Below are 22433 nucleotides of genomic sequence, written 5' to 3'. Positions count from 1 at the left end.
GATGAATATTGTAAATTGCACTCTCAAAGTCAGCATGAAAAAAATCAATAATCCCGATGTTTATCAAAACAATTGAAATCTGTTCGAAACTTGCAAAACTAGTTTGCAGCTTGGTGCTGTGGCTTAGATGGTTAAAGTGCCTGTCTAGTAAACAGGAGATCCTGAGTTCAAATCTCAGCAGTGCCTGCATATCTTTAGGTCAAAGCCTGTGAAAAATGCTCACAATTTCATGGTGAATGCACAACACAGTGCAAAATCTCTGTGGCACCCATGTCGAAGTTTGCTTTACCCTCTTTTATGTCAAACTTTATTCAAACCTTCCATAGCTCCCATTTCTCATGGCAACTTCCATTTTCCTCATCTACTCCATTGCATGTAATCCTCGCTTCAGCTCTGAGTCAGGATCACACGGATTTCAAACATCAACCCTGTGTCTGATTTCCTCTGATTTCCTCTGGTTTTCTCAGCTTTCATCGAATCCTTTATAGCTTTTCACACAGATTCGCAGCATCCGCAGTATTTTCCTTTGAATGCACGACTGGATTTACCTCAGCAAATCCAGACAGAACATTTTGTCTGTTTGTCAGCGATATCTGTGAGCAACAATTAAAGATTAAATGATTTACTCTGATGAAGAGTGAACCAGCCTCGAAATGTTAGCTCGGTTCTCTCTTCACAGATGCTGCCAGACCCACTGAGATTTTCCATCATTTCCTCTTTTGTTTTCATATTTCACATCCACAGTAATTTGCTTTTGTAGTGAACTGTTTATGTTGCTGCATGTTAGCAAGAACAAGTCGGGCGGGATAAATGCTGGGGCGTTTTCCATGAAGATGTGCTGCTCACAGATCCAAATTACACCCAGAAACTTTGCGATTTGCATCATTTGCTAATTTACTAGATGACCTTAATTGCGCTCACACTCTGCCACAACAAACACCAGATGACACCCTTTATTCCCTCTCTAAAAATACAATCTGTGTCTCTGCAGCTTCCCACATATCTCACCAAACGAAACGTAATCTTCAATGTCTTGATGTCCCTGTGCAGCTCCCTGGGTAATAACAGTTGTCACATCACAGGTCACTGGTAAAAAGCGAGTACAAGCTGAAGAATTTGAGAACGGAAGCAAAAGGGAGGCTGCTGCTCTGCTTGCGAGGGAAATCAGCTGGAGAGGCTGACTTACCAATGAAGGAAATTCTAAAGATACAATATGATACTTTGAGGTGAGCTATGAGAACATTTTCTGAACGTTTCCTGGTAGCTTAGACGGTCGAGCATCAGACTTTTAATCTGAGGATCCAGAGTTGAAGTCCTTATCAGGGCTTTGATTTTGGCTCAAGGCGTTTGCTTCCCAATGACCAGGAGGTTAAAAGACTAAAGAATGCAGGATGCTTTATGGAAAGTGGAAGAAGCGTGACAACCTCATGTTTGCCAAATTGCAACAGCCGTCAAGAATTTTCAAGAATTTTTGCGAGATTTTCAGCAAATGTAAAAACTCTCTGCTGGTCTTGTCCTGCATGATATCACTATAGTTTTCTGGCCATGTTTCATCACTTCCCAAGTCGCAAAATATTTCCTGTTTGTTTACTTCTTCCCTGCAGAACTGCTATAAATTAATAGCTTCCAGAAATAACTGCAATCTTTACACCTTCAAAAGCCCAGTCATGATGAATATTGTAAATTGCACTCTCAAAGTCAGCATGAAAAATATCAATAATCCCGATGTTTAATCAAAATAATTGAAATCTGATCGAAACTTGCAAAACTAGCTTGCAGCTTGGTGCTGTGGCTTAGATGGTTAAAGCGCCTGTCTTGTAAACAGGAGATCCTGAGTTCAAATCTCAGCAGTACCTGCATATCTTTAGGTCAAAGCCTGTGAAAAATGCTCACAGTTTCATGATGAATGTATAACACGTTGTAAAATCTCTGTGGCACCAACGTCGAAGTTTGCTTTCCCCTCTTTTATGTCAAACTTTATTCAAACCTTCCATAGCTCCCATTTCTCATGGCAACTTCCATTTTCCTCATCTACTCCATTGCATGTAATCCTCGCTTCAGCTCTGAGTCAGGATCACACGGATTTCAAACATCAACCCTGTGTCTGATTCCTCTGATTTCCTCTGGTTTTCTCAGCTTTCATCGAATCCTTTATAGCTTTTCACACAGATTCGCAGCATCCGCAGTATTTTCCTTTGAATGCACGACTGGATTTACCTCAGCAAATCCAGACAGAACATTTTGTCTGTTTGTCAGCGATATCTGTGAGCAACAATTAAAGATTAAATGATTTACTCTGATGAAGAGTGAACCAGCCTCGAAATGTTAGCTCGGTTCTCTCTTCACAGATGCTGCCAGACCCACTGAGATTTTCCATCATTTCCTCTTTTGTTTTCATATTTCACATCCACAGTAATTTGCTTTTGTAGTGAACTGTTTATGTTGCTGCATGTTAGCAAGAACAAGTCGGGCGGGATAAATGCTGGGGCGTTTTCCATGAAGATGTGCTGCTCACAGATCCAAATTACACCCTGAAACTTTGCGATTTGCATCATTTGCTAATTTACTAGATGACCTTAATTGCGCTCACACTCTGCCACAACAAACACCAGATGACACCCTTTATTCCCTCTCTAAAAATACAATCTGTGTCTCTGCAGCTTCCCACATATCTCACCAAACGAAACGTAATCTTCAATGTCTTGATGTCCCTGTGCAGATCCCTGGGTAATAACAGTTGTCACATCACAGGTCACTGGTAAAAGCGAGTACAAGCTGAAGAATTTGAGAACGGAAGCCAAAGGGAGGCTGCTGCTCTGCTTGCGAGGGAAATCAGCTGGAGAGGCTGACTTACCAATGAAGGAAATTCTAAAGATACAATATGATACTTTGAGGTGAGCTATGAGAACATTTTCTGAACGTTTCCTGGTCGGTTAGACGGTCGAGCATCAGACTTTTAATCTGAGGGACCAGAGTTGAAGTCCTTATCAGGGCTTTGATTTTGGCTCAAGGCGTTTGTTTCCCAATGACCAGGAGGTTAAAAGACTAAAGAATGCAGGATGCTTTATGGAAAGTGGAAGAAGCGTGACAACCTCATGTTTGCCAAATTGCAACAGCCGTCAAGAATTTTCAAGAATTTTTGCGAGATTTTCAGCAAATGTAAAAACTCTCTGCTGGTCTTGTCCTGCATGATATCACTATAGTTTTCTGGCCATGTTTCATCACTTCCCAAGTCGCAAAATATTTCCTGTTTGTTTACTTCTTCCCTGCAGAACTGCTATAAATTAATAGCTTCCAGAAATAACTGCAATCTTTACACCTTCAAAAGCCCAGTCATGATGAATATTGTAAATTGCACTCTCAAAGTCAGCATGAAAAAAATCAATAATCCCGATGTTTAATCAAAATAATTGAAATCTGTTCGAAACTTGCAAAACTAGTTTGCAGCTTGGTGCTGTGGCTTAGATGGTTAAAGCGCCTGTCTTGTAAACAGGAGATCCTGAGTTCAAATCTCAGCAGTGCCTGCATATCTTTAGGTCAAAGCCTGTGAAAAATGCTCACAATTTCATGGTGAATGCACAACACGTTGCAAAATCTCTGTGGCACCCATGTCGAAGTTTGCTTTTCCCTCTTTTATGTCAAACTTTATTCAAACCTTCCATAGCTCCCATTTCTCATGGCAACTTCCATTTTCCTCATCTACTCCATTGCATGTAATCCTCGCTTCAGCTCTCAGTCAGGATCACACGGATTTCAAACATCAACCCTGTGTCTGATTTCCTCTGATTTCCTCTGGTTTTCTCAGCTTTCATCGAATCCTTTATAGCTTTTCACACAGATTCGCAGCATCCGCAGTATTTTCCTTTGAATGCACGACTGGATTTACCTCAGCAAATCCAGACAGAACATTTTGTCTGTTTGTCAGCGATATCTGTGAGCAACAATTAAAGATTAAATGATTTACTCTGATGAAGAGTGAACCAGCCTCGAAATGTTAGCTCGGTTCTCTCTTCACAGATGCTGCCAGACCCACTGAGATTTTCCATCATTTCCTCTTTTGTTTTCATATTTCACATCCACAGTAATTTGCTTTTGTAGTGAACTGTTTATGTTGCTGCATGTTAGCAAGAACAAGTCGGGCGGGATAAATGCTGGGGCGTTTTCCATGAAGATGTGCTGCTCACAGATCCAAATTACACCCTGAAACTTTGCGATTTGCATCATTTGCTAATTTACTAGATGACCTTAATTGCGCTCACACTCTGCCACAACAAACACCAGATGACACCCTTTATTCCCTCTCTAAAAATACAATCTGTGTCTCTGCAGCTTCCCACTTATATCTCACCGAACTAAACGTAATCTTCAATGTCTCGATGTCCCTGTGCAGGTCCCTGGGTAATAACAGTTGTCACATCACAGGTCACTGGTAAAAAGCGAGTACAAGCTGAAGAATTTGAGAACGGAAGCCAAAGGGAGGCTGCTGCTCTGCTTGCGAGGGAAATCAGCTGGAGAGGCTGACTTACCAATGAAGGAAATTCTAAAGATACAATATGATACTTTGAGGTGAGCTATGAGAACATTTCCTGAATGTTTCCTGGTAGCTCAGTCGGTCGAGCATCAGACTTTTAATCTGAGGGACCAGGGTTGAAGTCCTTATCAGGTAACATTAGCCAGTAACATTAGGAATTATAGTAAAAGTTTCTTTAAATACATTAAAAACAAACGGGAGGCAAAAGTAGACATTGGGCCGCTCCAAAATGAAGCTGGTAATCTAGTGATGGGAGACAAGGAAATAGCTGAGGAACTTAATAAGTACTTTGCGTCAGTCTTCACAGTAAAAGACATGAGTAATATCCCAACAATTCAGGAAAGTCAGGGGGCAGAGTTGAATAAGGTTGCCATCACAAAGGAGAAGGTGCTAGAGAAACTAAAAGGTCTGAAAATTGATAAATCTCCGGGCCCAGATGGGCTACATCCTAGAGTTCTAAAGGAGATAGCTGAAGAAATAGTGGAGGCGTTAGTTATGATCTTTCAAAAGTCACTGGAATCAGGGAAAGTCCCAGAGGATTGGAAAATCGCTGTTGTAACCCCCCTGTTCAAGAAGGGAACAAGAAAAACGATGGAAAATTATAGGCCAATTAGCCTAACCTCGGTTGTTGGCAAAATTCTAGAATCCATCGTTAAGGATGAGATTTCTAAATTCTTGGAAGTGCAGGGTCGGATTAGGACAAGTCAGCATGGATTTAGTAAGGGGAGGTCGTGCCTGACAAACCTGTTAGAGTTCTTTGAAGAGATAACAAATAGGTTAGACCAAGAAGAGCCAATGGATGTTATCTATCTTGACTTCCAAAAGGCCTTTGACAAGGTGCCTCACGGGAGACTGCTGAGTAAAATAACTTAAAAAAACTTGCATGGTATTCGAGACAAGGTACTAATATGGATTGACGATTGGCTGTCAGACAGAAGGCAGAGAGTTGGGATAAAAGGTTCTTTATCGGAATGGCAACCGGTGACAAGTGGTGTCCCGCAGGGATCAGTGTTGGGGCCACAGCTGTTCTCTTTATATATTAACGATCTAGATGACGGAACTGGGGGCATTCTGGCCAAATTTGCCGATGATACAAAGATAGGTGGAGGGGCAGGTAGTATTGAGGAGGTGGGGAGGCTGCAGAAAGATTTAGACAGTTGAGGAGAATGGTCCAAGAAGTGGCTGATGAAATTCAACGTGGGCAAGTGCGAGGTCTTGCACTTTGGAAAAAAGAATAGAGGCATGGACTATTTTCTAAACGGTGACAAAATTCATAATGCTAAAGTGCAAAGGGACTTGGGAGTCCTAGTCCAGGATTCTCTAAAGGTAAACTTGCAGGTTGAGTCCGTAATTAAGAAAGCAAATGTAATGTTGTCATTTATCTCAAGAGGCTTGGAATATAAAAGCAGGGATGTACTTCTGAGGCTTTATAAAGCACTAGTTAGGCCCCATTTAGAATACTGTGAGCAATTTTGGGCCCCACACCTCAGGAAGGACATACTGGCACTGGAGCGGGTCCAGCGGAGATTCACACGGATGATCCCAGGAATGGTAGACCTAACATACGATGAACGTCTGAGGATCGTGGGATTATATTCATTGGAGTTTAGGAGGTTGAGGGGAGATCTAATAGAAACGTACAAGATAATGAATGGCTTGGATAGGATGGACGTAGGGAAGTTGTTTCCATTAGCAGGGGAGACTAGGACGCGGGGGCACAGCCTTAGAATAAAAGGGAGTCACCTTAGAACAGAGATGAGGAGAAATTTCTTCAGCCAGAGAGTGGTAGGTCTGTGGAATTCATTGCCACAGGGGGCGGTGGAGGCCGGGACATTGAGTGTCTTTAAGACAGAAATTGATAAATTCTTGATTTCTCGAGGAATTAAGGGCAATGGGGAGAGAGCGGGTAAATGGAGTTGAAATCAACCATGATTGAATGGTGGAGTGGACTCGATGGGCCGAATGGCCTTACTTCCACTCCTGTGTCTTATGGTCTTAAATTCCTGCCCCTAATTTCCCTTTTCTATTCGAAGGATTAACTTGTACGTCCTTTTGGGCATTTGTAAAGTCTCCTTCCACTTAGTGGATCTGCTTTCCTCCTATGTATAATTTTTTTATAAGTCTCGTCTGTTCCCATTCATCTGCACTTTTACTTGGCACATTAGTTTGAAACCCTACTGTTTTTACTGTGCTATCTGATTCTAGGACTGATTCCTCGTCATTTTCCATTTCTAATGCTTAATTTTTCTGCAGTTGTTTTAGATATTTGTTTGCCACTTCAGAGTTACTTTTGTGTTCACTAGGGATCTGTATTATTTCTTTCATGTTTTCTTCGTCAATGATTTTAACCAGTTTGGAGGACACTTTGCCCACTTGAGCAGCTGCATGCTTCTGTCTGTGTCCGAACAAGATTAGTGATTCAGCTTGCTTTTCAAATGCAAATTTACAAAGTGCTTTAAGAATCCCGACTGGATCTGTATATTACAGGGCTTTAGGCACTCTAACAAAGAAGGAGATATCTCCGTCTGGATACATCTCTCTATTCCAGGATCTTTTTAGCTCTTTTAATTTCTTCCATTCTTGTTTCATTGCTACATCTCTCTTGACTGTATTCCAGGGCAAGAGAATTACCCTAATTGCCATTTTTCGGATTTTTAACTTCTGTTCCTGGTTGTCCCTTTCAGGTGCACTCTGAAATTAAGGATAAGTACCCTTTCTGGGCCCTATCCAAGGCTGACTAAGGCACTATCTTCCTGTTTTAGTTAAGGGTCGATTGGTTATTGGTTTCTGAAGATTCTAAGCGTCCCTATTTTCCAGAAAATGTCTGCACAATCTGCATTACTCTGAGGATGATTTATTCTTTGGCCTCTTTTACCAGTAATGGATGCAAGATTTTAGTGCTATCACCAAAATGTCTTGCAGACTTTTTCTCAGGGTCAGTATCTTCTAGTCTACTGATTTTTCACACCCAACCAGAGCTTCAGTCCCCTCGATCCACAGAATATCCTTACAAAAGCCAATCACAAATGACTTTCCAAACTAAACTAGGCAGGTAAAGTTTGACTCACACAGACTAGAAACTTCAAATATTCTAGCCTTTGTGCCGGTTAGAAACTTCTAATATTCCAACCGTTTCTTGGGAACTAGAAACTTCTAATATTCTAGCCCCTACTCTGCTTAACTAGAAACTTCTAATATTCTAGCCTCGCTTTACCTAGAAACTTCTAATATTCTAGGCCCCACGTTGGGCGCCAAGTATTTGAAAACCCACCACTATTCTTAGAATTCCCCCATACCAAAAAAAGGTCGATATTCTAAATGGTGAACAGGGATTCTCACTCCATGACTCCGATGCAGGCTTCGGTGGGTGCTATTTAGGTCAAACTATATTTTCAAGTTATCCCCCAGTATGACCCATACCTTCACCGAAGAATTTTACCTACTTACCCCTTAGCAGCATCGATGTCCTGGGTCCTGCGTTGTCAAGGAAGTAAAGTAGGCTGATAACCACTTTCTCAGGTTAAGTTAAGTTATTTTATTATTATATTTTTTCTTTTAAAAGCTGCAAACACTTTCTTCACTGAAAGGTAAAAAGATCTTGCTTCTGGATGCTGCTGGTTGGTTGTAGAGACCTTCAGGCCCACCTTGACACTCAATCTTCTTTAAATTCTGGTCTTCTTGAGTTGCATTCACTGGTGAACTCGGTTGCTGTGTCCTGTCCTTCCCATTCACCGAGCTGTGAGAGCTGGCTCTGCTGGCTGTCTCCTTTCTTCAGGTTTATATTCTCTTTCGAAGAGTCACCAAGTTTTAACGACTTTATTGTAAATGTGCTTGTTTCATTTTGATTTTTAAGAAGTACCCTTGATGCAAACATCCAAATTCAACCAACTATTCATTTTGCGCATAACGTCACCTCTCAGATCTGATTAAAAAACGCCCCGGTTTCAATAGGTGTTACTTCCACTTCCTGCTTTTGAATCGGTTAATTTTCCAATTGTCCCCAGCGCATAACTTTGCCTTTGATTTTGACTTCAAATTGTGTCTCCCGTAGACAGGTGGTCTCCAATTTTCTTTTAATTGCCTTGATGTCCATAGAATTTTAAACTTTTGAATTTACACCAAATTCGACTGAGCATCTTCCATCCTTTCCAGCTGTTTACTAAGAGTTTATTTCAATTAAGGTGTGAGACTTTGCTTTTAGCTGTATGCTAAAATTCAACTGAAAGACCTGCCTCTTTTAAACATTCGTCAATTGAAACTCTCATCCATGCCTTTCCAGATACTTCCTGAGATAGTTACATTCCATGAAGGTGTGAGCCATTGTTTTAGCTTACCACATGAAACCTGTGTGTTTGATAATCTGCATTTTACAATCCTGCTCATTGCAGCTGTTATTAACCTTTTGTGGGAACTTTCCCTGTATCCTCTCAGACCAAATATTGCCAGACTTCCATGTTTCAAATGACACATTTTTCTGCATTTTCAAGAACAACGGCTATAAATTAATAACTTTCAGAAATTACAGCAATTTTAACAGTTTCAAAAGCCCATTGCAGAATGAATATTTTAATTTGCACTCTCAAAGTCAGCATAAGAAATCAACAATACTGGTGTTTAATCAAAATAATTGAAGTTTGTTCTAAACTTGCAAACCCAGAATCAAGGTTGGCGCTGTGGCTTGGCTGGAAAAAGTGCCTGTGTTGGAGATGAGGAGTTCAAATCTCAGCAGTGCCTTTGGGTCAAAGTTAGGAACCTGTGAAAGAATGTTCCCAATGCAATGGTGAATGCAGAACATGTTAGCACAATATCTGTGGCACCAAGTTTCTAGTTTGCTTTACCTTGATTTTTGTCAAACTTTATTCAACCTTCCATAGCTCCCATATTTCATGCAAATTCCATTTTCCTCACCTACTCCATTGCATGTACTCCTCGCTTCAGCTCTGAGTAAAGATCACACGGATTTGAAACATTAACACTGTGTCTGGCTCCAATGATATCCTCTTATTTTCTGAGCCTCAATCCTATCATTGTTAGCTTCTCACGCAGAGTCGCAGCTTCCGCAATATTTTCCTTTGAATGCATGACAGGATTTACCAGAGGAATTCCAGAAGGATCATTGTGACTGTTTCTCAGCGATATCTGTGAGCAACGATTGAATGATTAAATCCTTTACTCTGATGAAGAGTGACCCAGCCTCGAAACATTAGCTCGGTTCTCGCTTCACAGAGGCTGCCAGACCCACTGATATTTTCCATCATTTCCTGGTTTTTTTTCAGATTTCACATCCACAGTAATTTGCTTTTATATTGAACGATTTATGTTGCTGAATGTTAGCAAGAACGAATCGGGCGGGATAAATGATGGGGCGTTTTCCATGAAGATGTGGTGCAGACACACTTTTACACCCTGAAACTTTGCAATTAGCATAATTTGCCCCTTCACTAGATGAGTTTACTTGCGTTCACGCTCTGCCACAACAAACATCCGATGACACCTTTTATTCTATCTCTAAAAATAGAATCTGTGTCTCTGTAGCTTCCCACTCATCTCTAACCAAACTAAATGTAATCTTCAATGTCTCGAAGTACCAGTGCAGGTCACTGGGTAGCAACAGTTGTCACATCACAAGTCACTGGTAAAAAGTAAGTACAAGCTGAAGAATTTGAGAAAGGGAGCCAAATGAAGGTTGCCGCCCTGCTTGTGAGGAAAATGAGCAGGAGAGGCTGAATTACCAAATACGAAAATTCTAAAGGTACAATATGAGAGTTTGAAGTGAGCAATGAGGAAGTGTTAAGAATGAGCCCTGGTAGCTCAGTTGGTAGAGTTTTAGACTTTTAATCTGAGGGCCCAGCGTTCAAGTCCGTGTCCAAACTTACATTTTGTCTCAAGGAGCTTGCTCCCCAATGAACAGAAGGAAAAATGAATAACAAATGTAGGATGATTTATGAAAAGTGGAAGAATCGTGACAATGTTGTGTTTGCCAAATTGCAACAGCCATCAAGACGTTTTGCTAGATTTTCGGTTAATGTAAAAACTCGCTCCTGGTCTTCTCCTGCATTATGCCACTGTAGTTTTCTGGTCTTGTCTAATCACTTCAAAATTCGTAAAATATTTCCTGTTAGTTTACTTCTTCCCTGCAGGACTGCTATAAATTAATAACTTTCAGAAATTACTGCAATTTTTACAATTTCAAAAGTCCATTGCAGATTAATATTTTAATTTGCACTCTCAAAGTCAGCATAAGAAATCAACAATCCTGGTGTTTAATCAAAATAATTGAAATCTGTTCTAAACTTGCAAATCTGTTATCAAGCTGTGGCTTAGATGGTTATGATGGTTATGTATATGAAACATTAACACTGTGTCTGGCTCCAAAGATATCCTCTCATTTTCTGAGCCTCAATCCTATCATTTTTAGACTCGCACGCAGAGTCGCAGCTTCCGCAGTATTTTCCTTTGAATGCATGACAGGATTTACCTGAGGAATTCCAGAATGAACATTTTGACTGTTTCTCAGCGATATCTGTGAGCAACGATTGAATGATTAAATCCTTTACTCTGATGAAGAGTGACCCAGCCTCGAAACATTAGCTCGGTTCTCTCTTCACAGATGCTGCCAGACCCACAGATATTTTCCATCATTTCCTGTTTTTTTTTCCAGATTTAGCATCCACAGTAATTTGCTTTTATATTGAACGATTTATGGTGCTGTACGTTAGCAAGAACGAATCGGTCTGGATAAATGATAATTGGCGTTTTCCATGAAGATGTGATGCAGACACACTTTTAAACCCAGAAACTTGCAATTTGCATAATTTGCTCCTTTACTAGATGAGTTTACTTGCATTCACGCTCTGCCACAACAAACATTAGATGACACCCTTTATTCCATCTCTAAAAATAGAATCTGTGTCTCTGTAGCTTCCCACTCATCTCTTACCAAACTAAATGTTATCTTCAATGTCTCGAAGTACCAGTGCTCGTCCCTGGGTAACAACAGTTGTCAACTCACAAGTCACTAGTAAAAAGCAAGTACAAGCTGAAGAATTTGAGAAAGGGAGCCAAAGGAAGGCTGCCGCTCTGCTTGTGAGGAAAATGAGCAGGAGAGGCAGAATTACCAATGAAGAAAATTCAAAAGGTACAATATGAGAGTTTGAATTGAGTAATGAGCGATTATTAAGAATGGGCCCTGGTAGCTCAGTCGATAGAACATCAGACTTTTAATCTGAGGGCCCAGGGTTCAAGTCCCTGTCAGGGCTTTCATTTTGTCTCAAGGAGGTTGCTCCCCAATGAGGTTGCTCGGCAAAAAGAATAAAAAATGCAGGATGATTGATGAAAAGTGGACGAATCGTGACAATGTTGTGTTTGCCAAATTGCAACAGACATCAAGAAGTTTTGCTAGATTTTCGGTTAATGTAAAAACTCGCTCCTGGTCTTGTCCTGCATTATACATAGAACATAGAACAAAGAACAGTACAGCACAGAACAGGCCCTTCGGCCTTCGTTGTTGTGCCGATCAAATGATCACCCTACTCAAACCCACGTATCCACCCTACACCCGTAACCCAACAACCACCCCCCCCCCCCCCCCCCCCCCCCCCCCCTTAACCTTACTTTTTTGGACACTACGGGCAATTTAGCATGACCAATCAACCTAACCCGCACAACTTTGGACTGTGGGAGGAAACCGGAGCACCCGGAGGAAAACCACGCACGCACGGGGAGGACGTGCAGACTCCACTCTAGTTTTCTGGTCATGTTTAATCACTTCAAAATTCGTAAAATATTTCCTGTTTGTTAACTTCTTCCCTGCAGGACTGCTATAAGTTAATAACTTTCAGAAATTACTGCAATTTTTACAGTTTCAAAAGCCCATTGCAGATGAATATTTTAATTTGCACTCTCAAAGTCAGCATAAGAAATCAACAATACCGGTGTTTAATCAAAATAATTGAAATCTCTTCTAAACTTGCAAACCTGCAATCAAGGTTGGCGATGTGGTTTAAATGGTTAAAGCCTGTGTCAAGTAAACTGGCAATACTGAGTTCAAATCTCAGCAGTTCCTTTGGGTCAAATCAGGGAACCTGTGAATAAATGTTCCCAATTCAATGGTGAATGTAGAACACGGAGGCAAAATGTCTGTGGCACTGAGATTCTAGTTTGCTTTAGCTTGATTTTTGTCAAACTTTATTCAACCTTCCACAGCTCCCATATTTCATGCAACTTCCATTTTCCTCACCTACTCCATTGCATGTACTCCTTCTTCAGCTCTGAGTAAAGATGACACGGATTTGAAACAGTAACTCTGTGTCTGGATCCAGAGATATCCTCTCATTTTCTGAGCCTCAATCCTATCATTTTTAGCTTCTCACGCAGAGTCGCAGCTTCCGCAGTATTTTCCTTTGAATGCATGACAGGATTTACCTGAGGAATTCCAGAAAGAACATTTTGACTGTTTCTCAGCGATATCTGTGAGCAACGAATGAATTTTTAAATGCTTTACTCTGATGAAGAGTGACCGAGCCTCGAAACATTAGCTCGGTTCTCTCTTCACAGATGCTGCCAGACCCACTGATATTTTCCATCATTTCCTGTTTTTTTTTTCAGATTTTGCATCCACAGTAATTTGCTTTTATATTGAACGATTCATATTGCTGTATGTTAGCAAGAACTAATCGGGCGGGATAACTGATGGGGCGTTTTCCATGAAGATGTGGTGCAGACACACTTTTACACCCTGAAACTTTGCAATTTGCATAATTTGCTCCTTTACTAGATGGGTTTATTTGCGTTCACGCTCTGCCACAACAAACATCAGATGACACCCTTTATTCTATCTCTCAAAATCGAATCTGTGTCTCTGTAGCTTCCCACTCATCTCTTATCAAACTAAATGTAATCTTCAATGTCTCGAAGTACCAGTGCAGGTCCCGGGGTAACAACAGTTGTCACATCACAAGTCACTGGTAAAAAGCAAGTACAAGCTGAAGAATTTGAGAAAGGGAGCCAAAGGAAGTCTGCCGCTCTGCTTGTGAAGAAAATGAGCAGGAGAGGCTGAATTACCAAATAAGAAAATTCAAAAGGTACAATATGAGAGTTTGAAGTAAGCAATGAGGAACTTTTGAGAATGGGCCTTGGTAGTTCAGTTGGTAAAACATCAGACTTTTAATCTGAGGGCCCAGGGTTCAAGTCCCTGTCAGGGATTTCATTTTGTCCAAAGCCGCTTGCTATCCAATGAACAGTAGGAAAAAAGATTTAAAAATGCAGGATGATTTATGAAAAGTGGAAGAATCGTGACAATGTTGTGTTTGCCAAATTGCAACAGCGATCAAGAAGTTTTGCTAGATTTTCGGTTAATGTAAAAACTCGCTGCTTGTCTTGTCCTGCATTATACCACTATAGTTTTCTGGTCATGTTTAATCACTTCAAAATTCATAAAATATTTCCTGTTTGGTTATTTCTTCCCTGCAGAACTGCTATAAATTAATAGCTTTCAGAAATAACTGCAATTTTTACACTTTCAAAAGCCCATTGCAGATGAATATTTTAATTTGCACTCTCAAAGTCAGCATAAGAAATCAACAACACTGGTGTTTAATCAAAATAATTGAAATCTCTTCTAAACTTGCAAGCCCATAATCGAGGTTGGTGCTCTGGCTTAGATGGTTAAAGCGCTTGTCTAGTAAACAGGCGATCGTGAGTTCAAATCTCAGCAGTCCCTTTGGGTCAATATTAGGAACATGTGAAGAAATGCTCCCAATTCAATTCAGATCGGTGGGGGCTGAAATTGTGCTGCCCACGTCGTTGGGCCCCCTGCGTTGCTCGGCGTGCTCCCCGTGCCCATTTACTGGCCTTGCCCACCAGCCGGAATCAAAACACCTCTGGTGCTGGTATGATAGGTGGCACGGGCGGACTGCAATTCCCTAGGAAGGGCCCTCTGACCCCAGTGGGTTTGCCCGAGGTGGCTGGCTGGCGATTGGGGCCCACTGAATGTGCCTGTGCCATGGGGGCACTCCTTTCCTTCTACCCTGCCGTGGCATTCACTGTGGTGGGGGCAGAGGAGACCTGCTCACTTGCGCATGCGCCGATATGACATCAGCAGTCGTGGATCCACGCGCATGCGTGGATTTCTGCCAGCCGGCGAAAGCCTTTCGGCCCCAGCTGGCGGAGCACCAAAGGCCATTCGTGCCGTTCGGCGGAGCGTCAACCACTCCGGTGCGGGCCTAGCCCCTCAATGTGAGGGCTTGGCCCCGAAAGGTACGGAGAATCCACACGTATGGTGGGGGTGGGGGTGGGGGGCGGCGCCGGAGTGGTTGATGCCACTATTATATGCCGGGTCCCCTCCCCCCTCCCCGCCGGGTACGGGAGAATCCAGGCCCTGTTTGGAAAGACTGGTGAAGTTGGTAGTAGAGGTAATCGAGAAACTATCTTGTCCAGGAATACAGTTTATCTTTGGTTATGATATACCAGCCTTCCCATACCAGCCTCCCCCGAACAGGCGCTGGAATGTGGTGACTAGGTGCGAATCTATAGGGGCTGGTTTAGCTCACTGGGCTAAATTGCTCACTTTTAAAGCAGACCAAGCAGGCCAGCAGCACGGTTTGATTCCCATACGAGCCTCCCCGGACAGGCGCCGGAATGTGGTGACAAGGTGCTTTTCACAGTAACTTCATTGAAGCCTACTCGTGACAATAAGCAATTTTCATTTTTCATTTTCATATTGCTGGATCGCAGGTGGAAGTGATGCCTACAGTGGTGAAAAATCAGAATCGATTTTTAATCAGATGTTCAAATAAGAGCAAGAACAAGTGCAGGATGAGGCGGATGTTTTTTGTTCAGAAAAATTGGCGGAGTAACAACAGAAAGTTTTAGAAATAAAATGGATGTATTCGAATCGTACACGGAAGAGGAATCTGCGTGTATTCAGGAATGTTATTACCGTAACAATAATGTCTTAATGATAAAATAGAAACCTTCAGATATGCAGGTGGATGAAATGTGGGCCGAAGTTCTTCAAGTGCTATTGCTGGTAGGGTAGAGAAAGGAGATGTTGCGAGTAGCACTCGAGGTACCAGTGGGACGTCATTTGGGAGTAAGGAAAACTCAAGCTGAAATCCAAAAACATTTTTATTAGCCTGTACTACATGCAGATGTAGTTAAATTTTGTCGATCAATTCACACATGTCAACTGATAAGGAAACTCAAGCAGTGATAAAACCAGCGCCCCTAATACCCATTCCAGCATTTGAGGAACTTTTTACAAGGGTCTTAATTGATTGCGTAGGACCGCTTCCTAAAACAAAAAGTGGGAATCAATATCTTTTGACTATAATGGGTGTGTCTACTAGGTTTCCAGATGCCATTCCAGTACGTAATAGCACAGCTAAATGGATTGTGGAGGAGTTACTTCAATTCTTTAATAGATATGAACTACCCACAGAAATTCAATCGGATCAAGGATCGGATTTTACTTCAAAGTTATTCAAAGAAGTTATGGATAGCTTAGGAATAAATCAACTTAAATCAACTGTGTACCATCCAGAATCACAGGGCGCATTAGAAAGGTGGCATTAGACACGAAGACAATGTTGAGGGCTTATTGTCAAGATTATTCAGAAGATTGGGATAAAGGAATTCCATTCATACTGTTTGCAATGAGGGATGCACCGAATGAGTCAACCAATTTCAGTCCTTTTGAACTAATTTTTGGTCATGAGTTAAGAGGACCACTTAAATTGATTCAGGGAAAATTGGTGAGTGAGACAACTGAACTTACATTATTGGATAACGTGTCAAATTTTAAGGCACGGGGCAGCACGGTGGCACAGTGGTTAGCACAACCGCCTCACGGCGCCGAGGTCCCAGGTTCGATCCCGGCTCTGGGTCACTGTCCGTGTGGAGTTTGCACATTCTCCCCGTGTCTGCGTGGGTTTCACCCCCACAACCCAAAGATGTGCAGGGTAGGTGGATTGGCCACGCTAAATTGCCCCTTAATTGGAAAAAATAATTGGCTAATCTAAATTAAAAAAAAAAAAATTTTAGGGCACGATTAAGTTGAACAGGTGAATTGGTGAGACAGCATTTAAAAAAATGCACAACATGTGATGAAACGGGTAGTGGACAAGAAATCCAAAGTTTGTAGTTTTTCCAGTGGAGATCAAGTTTTAATAATGTTACCAGTGGTATGTGAACCTTTAAAAGCAAGGTTTTGTGGATCTCATCAAATGGAAAGGAAATTAAATGAGGTAAACCATGTGGTAAAAACGGCAGATAGAAGGACAAATTACCGAGTGTGTCATGTAAATATGTTTAAAAGGTATTTTGAAAGCTAAAGCATGAGATTTTAATGATTCTAACAAACTGACGAACCAAATCCAGATGACTTTGATTTTGACATACCTCAAATTAAATTGGGAAACGAGGATGTTCTTAAAAATTGGGATAAATTGTTGAGGTACCTTCCAGACGAAAAACGGGCTGACCTGAAAGCATTATTGATGTCACATGAACAAGTTCGCAGAGATACGTTGGAAGCACGAAAATGGCTATCCATGATGTCGGTGTGGGAAATGCTGTTCCAATTAAACAACATCCATATGGACTTAACCATTTCAAACTGGGACAGGTTAACAAGGAAATTGAGAGTATGCTTACAATTGGCATAATTGAAGTGGGTTGTAGCCAATGGAGCTCACCCATAGTGATGGTACCTAAACCAGATGGTAACCAACGGTTGTGTGTGGACTATATAAAAGTTAATGCAGTTACAAGAACTGACTCTTATCCAATCCCACGTTTGGAGGATTGTATTGAGAAAGTGGGACAATCAGCTTATATTTCCAAACTGGATTTGCTTAAAGGTTACTGGCAGGTGACTTTATCCGAAAGGGCCAAGGGGATTGCAGCTTTTGTGACTCCAGATGATATATACTAATTCAAAGTTATGCCAGTTTGCTTGAAAAACACCCAGCCACATTTCAACGGTTAAATAACAGAGTTGTTTCAGTATTACCCAATTGTGCGAAATGCATCGACGATCTGGTAATTTTCAGCCAGACATGGAAAGAACATTTAAAATATCTGATGGAGCTATTTGATTGACTTCAGGAGGCGGGTTTGGAGATTAACCTCACCAAAAGTGAATTTGGAAAAGCCCAAGTCACTTTCTTGGGCCTGACAATCTGTCAGGTCAAATGGACCCACGGGATGTGAAAACAAAAGTTATTGGGGAGTTCCCAATACCATTGACACAAAGGAAAATAATGCAATTTCTTGGCATGAGTGGATTCTATTGGAAATTTGTGCCACATTTTAGCAGTGTGGTTGCTCCACTGACCGACTTGCTAAAGAAGGGTATTTAAGTGGACAGCGGAGTGTCAACAGGCATTTGATTGCCTGAAGGCTCTATTAACCACTACTCCTGTGTTAGCCATCCCAAATTATACCAAACCATTCAAACTGGCTGTTGATGTGAGTGACGTGCAGTGCTATTGGTTATTTTTCAAATAAACTGAATTCTGACCAGAAAAAGTTTTCAACGATTGAGAAGGAGACTTTGAGTTTGGTGCTGGCTTTGCAACATTTTCACATTTATGTGACCAGCAATCCGTCTGAAACAACTATATATACTGATCAAAATCCATTGATGTTATTGGAGCGTTTTCGGAAAACAATGCAAGACTGTTTCGATGGAGTTTATTGTAACAGTCATTTCATTCAAAAATAATATGTAGCAGAACGAGAAAACCTGATAGCCAATGCTTTGTCACGAATGTTATGACAAGAAGCAGGTTCGGTGCAGGAAGAAGAACTAAAATCGACAAATTTTAGAAGAACTTAAATGGATTAAATGTTTGCGTGTTTTATCTATTGGAAAAAATGTATATTCACTGTTAATGTTACTTAAAGGATAGTGAAAAGGTGAAAAATGAAACCATCTTGTAGTTGATGGTTTTTCTTTCTGGGGGAGGTGTCATGTGAGAGAACGTTTTAAGGTCTGGGTGCTTATGAAATTGCTGTAGTGGATGTACCTTTAAGAAATGGGTGTTTATCGAATAGCTGCAGTGATGTCAGAGAGTGGGTGGAGCTGGGCTGTCTGTCTGCTTTTCCTTTCGCTTTGGACTGTCTGCTACAGGGTGTGTTTAATTTCGTTTCGAGAGCTGGAGACCTACAGGAAAAGCAAGCAGCTGAATAAGAATCTCTCTGGAATCTGAAGACTGTCTCCAGATCATTTGCGTGATTTTATATCTATCATCGATTAATGTCACAATTAGGCTTCAATGAAGTTACTGTGAAGAGCCGCTAGTCGCCGCATTCCAGCGTCTGCTCAGGGAGGCCGGTATGGTAATTCAAAGTGATAACTGCTCTCAGTAGAGAATTCAACCCTGATCTCTGTGTTCAAAAAGGTATTTTGTCTTATGGATGTTGCAGGAAAAGTTTAAGGGTTACGTTTAGAATATTGTATCTGTGGGGATGATTGGTGTAGATAGTTGTTCAAATATTTTCTGTGGGTTTATAAAGTGTTCACTGATTTCATAAATAAACAGTGTTTTAATTTAAAAGTACTTTAACTGTGTTGCACCACCCCTCTAAAGTAGGCGCGTGTGCTCCCCATAACCACAATCTATTGAGTGTGGTGGGTCAGGTGAACTCCATGATACACTTTGGGGTTCTCTAAACCCTGGCCCATAACAGTATACAATGTCCCCAACAACCACCTCACAGCGGTCCCAGTCCCTTCTTTCCCATGAAGGCCTCTGTCAGTTCTGGCATATCTAGAAACTCATCTTTTAACTCCACCTTACTCTCACTCACGCCGGACACACCGCCCCAGACCGGACTCCTTTGCAGAAAAACACGCCTTCACCTTGTTAAGGGCCGCACGTCTCATTGTCAGTTAATGTACCGGTTCTTCCTATACTTCTGCAGTATTCCTACTATGTCTGGAAACAATGAAAGCGAATAATCACTGTATGTGGCAGCTTAATCAGCTGTGGCTTCTGCCGGAGTTCCCAATGGGTCCTCACCATCTCCGGAAAAGTAAACACCTCATCCCACGCCCCCACCCACGACCCGCCACAACCACCAGCCGAGAGACCATCTCCGAGAAGTATTCAGTTGTCATCGAGCCCTCCACTCTCTCCAGCAGTCCGGCCATCTTGTGGTTCAATCGCCTCGACCTGTCCTTCAGACCTTCCACTGTTGCCCTTAGGCCCTTGTTACTCTCCAGCGCAAACAGCAACTGTTCTTCCAACGAGGCAAACCACCCCTGATGCTACGACACAGGCTCCTCCAGGCCCTTCAACACCTTACCTTGCTCTTTAACAGCCTCCGATTTACCCAGCTGCTCCTTAATTGGGCCCAATTAATCCTTGAAAGCGGCATTAAAAGATACCTTTATCTCTTTACCTTGAAGCTCAAACTGTCTTTCCACCTGATTCCCAAATTCCTCCAGTTCCTGCACCATTACTGCAGCTAGCTCCACTGTAATGTTAAGGAATGCGTTAAGAAGCATTCCAATTAGATGTCTCGTTGATCCTAAGTATCCAATAATTGACACTGCTTATGTAAAGGGGTTGCAGGTGGCGCTTGTGACATGTGATGTGGTGATAGAGTTTTGTATAGAGTGCGTTCAAGGAAAATAAAGGTATTCGTGAAAAGGAGCAGAACTCTTGACTCTTTACTCAACAGCAGCCAGAAGCTAACATGTAATGGCCGCAGATACCTCCAGCACCTTTTCCCAATCAGATACCTTTGCGCGAGTACCAGCCATCGTTTCCTTCCCAGTGAGGTCTTTTGTAGTAATGTTCCCGACTTCAGCCAAGTGGGCGTGGGCACAGAAATCCCGAAAGACGGGCTAAAGGGATCAGGAAAGAAAGACCCTGGCATGTGCAACATTTACATAGAACATACAGTGCAAAAGGAGGCCATTCGGCCCATCGAATCTGCACCAACCCACTTAACGCCTCACTTCCACTCTATCCCCATAACCCACTTAACCCCTCACTTCCTCTCTATCCCCATAAACCACTAACCCCTCCTATCCTTTTTTGGACAATAAGGGCAATTTATCATGGCCAATCCACCTAACCTGCACATCTTTGGACTGTGGGAGGAAACCGGAGAACCCGGAGGAAACACACGCAAACATGGGGAAAACGTGCAGACTCCGCACAGACAGTGACCCAGCGGGGAATTGGACCTGGGACCTTGTGCTGTGAAGCCACAGTGCTAGACACTGTGCTACCGTGCAGCCGTCATGCCTTTCGTGCGACTTGCCTCACATGACGTCACCTGAATTCCAATCTATCCAGATTTGAACAGTTTTATCAAATATTCACTTTAAATTCAAGGTAACAACAACCTCAGATTTTCTATTCCTGCCCAAAGAGAGTAGAAATTCATATATCAGGCAATATTTCATCAAATATTATTCTCTGTTGTGGATGACAAAGAGTTTGAGAAGGATTTACCATAACTTTCTTGATTGTGGGTGTGTTTCCTCACCGTCTTCTCAACTTACCGTTCAATGAACAAAGAACAAAGGAAAGTACATTGCGCCAACATGCCATTCATCCTTCGAAGCCTGCGCCAGCAATGTTACCCTTCTCACCTAGAACCGTCTCCACATCGATGGTCCATATCCCTCTGTTCCCATCTATTCATGTATTTTTCAAGACGGTCCTGAAAGGTCCCTATCAACAACGTCAGGGGTCTTGAGGGGTCATCCCAAGGAGGAGAAAACATGTTCAGGGGAGAACATGGCAACCATGGCAGACAAGAGAAGTCGAGGACAGCATAAAAGCAAAGGGAAAAGCATACAATGTGGCGAGGATTTGTGGTAAACCAGAGAATTGGGATACCTTTAAAAACAAGCAGAGGACAACTAAGAAAGCAATTAGGCGGGGTGGGGGGGGGGGGGGGGGGGGCGGGGGAGAAGATAGAATATGAGTGCAATCTTCCTAGTATTATAAACAAATATTGCAAGAGTTTTTTTTATCAAAGGGTAGAAGGTAAGTGAAAGGAAGGAATGGACCACTGACAAATGAGGCTGGAGAGGTAGGAATAGGGAACAAAGGAACGGCAGAAGAACTGAATAGGCACTCTGAGTCAGTCTTAACAGCTGAAGACACCAGTGGCATATCTGAACTTCAAATGAGACAGTGGAAGAGTTGAGTAAAGCGGCATCACTTCGGAGAAAGTCCTCGGGATACTGAAAGGTGTGAGGTTGCATAAATCACCAGGGCTCTGGAGGCCATGGCTGAGGAGATTACTGAGACATTGCTGGTGGTCTTCTAGGAATCACCGGATGCAGGAAATTATCCAAATGAATATGGCTAATGTAACACCTCATTTAAAAACAGAGGCAGAAGAGAGGAAATTATAGACCATTTAGCCTGACTTCGGTTGTTTTAGGATTTTGAAGTCTATTATTAAAGTTGCGGTTGCGGATTACTTAGAAGTTCATGGTAAAATAGGTCTCAGTTAGCACGACTTCGTCAAAGGAAGGTCATGCCGGGCAATTCTATTAGATTTTTTAAGGAGGCAACGAGGAAGTTGGACAAAGGAGAACCAGTGGATGTTATCTATTTGGACTTCCAGAAGGCCTTTGTCAAGGTGCCATACAAGAGGCTGCTACATAATTTCAATTGCAGCAGCCAGCCATTGGATACCGGCAGGGGCTGAGCCTATCGGGAGGTGAGTGGTAAGTTTAAATTACTTACCTTTGCAGGGGTTGCAGTCAGTTGGATTTCGGCGGGAGCTGGGATACTTCAGCTGGTGAGTAGATTTGTCAATTTCAATTGCAGCAGCCAGCCATTGGATACCGGCAGGGGCTGAGCCTATCGGGAGGTGAGTGGTAAGTTTAAATTACTTACCTTTGCAGGGAACAGGAAGTTTGTCC

General features: G+C 42.1%; 5 non-coding genes across 5 annotated transcripts; all 5 read left to right on the top strand.

Annotated features, from left to right (window-relative positions):
• The first annotated feature begins 112 nt into the window (after positions 1-112).
• Positions 113-186, top strand: trnat-agu. Its single transcript has one exon. It is a non-coding gene; the product is annotated as a tRNA-Thr (tRNA).
• Positions 187-1782: 1596 nt separating this feature from the next.
• trnat-ugu lies at positions 1783-1856 on the top strand. Its single transcript has one exon. It is a non-coding gene; the product is annotated as a tRNA-Thr (tRNA).
• A 1594-nt stretch (positions 1857-3450) lies between these two features.
• trnat-ugu lies at positions 3451-3524 on the top strand. Its single transcript has one exon. It is a non-coding gene; the product is annotated as a tRNA-Thr (tRNA).
• An 8193-nt stretch (positions 3525-11717) lies between these two features.
• On the top strand, positions 11718-11790 carry trnak-uuu. The gene has a single exon. It is a non-coding gene; the product is annotated as a tRNA-Lys (tRNA).
• A 1872-nt stretch (positions 11791-13662) lies between these two features.
• Positions 13663-13739, top strand: trnak-uuu. The gene has a single exon. It is a non-coding gene; the product is annotated as a tRNA-Lys (tRNA).
• Positions 13740-22433: the final 8694 nt, after the last annotated feature.

This window comes from Scyliorhinus canicula, chromosome 6 (genome assembly GCF_902713615.1).
Source record: "Scyliorhinus canicula chromosome 6, sScyCan1.1, whole genome shotgun sequence".
Taxonomy (NCBI): Eukaryota; Metazoa; Chordata; class Chondrichthyes; order Carcharhiniformes; family Scyliorhinidae; genus Scyliorhinus; species Scyliorhinus canicula.
The sequence above is the reverse complement of the archived record's forward strand: the minus strand, read 5'-3'. Positions and strand labels throughout refer to the sequence as shown.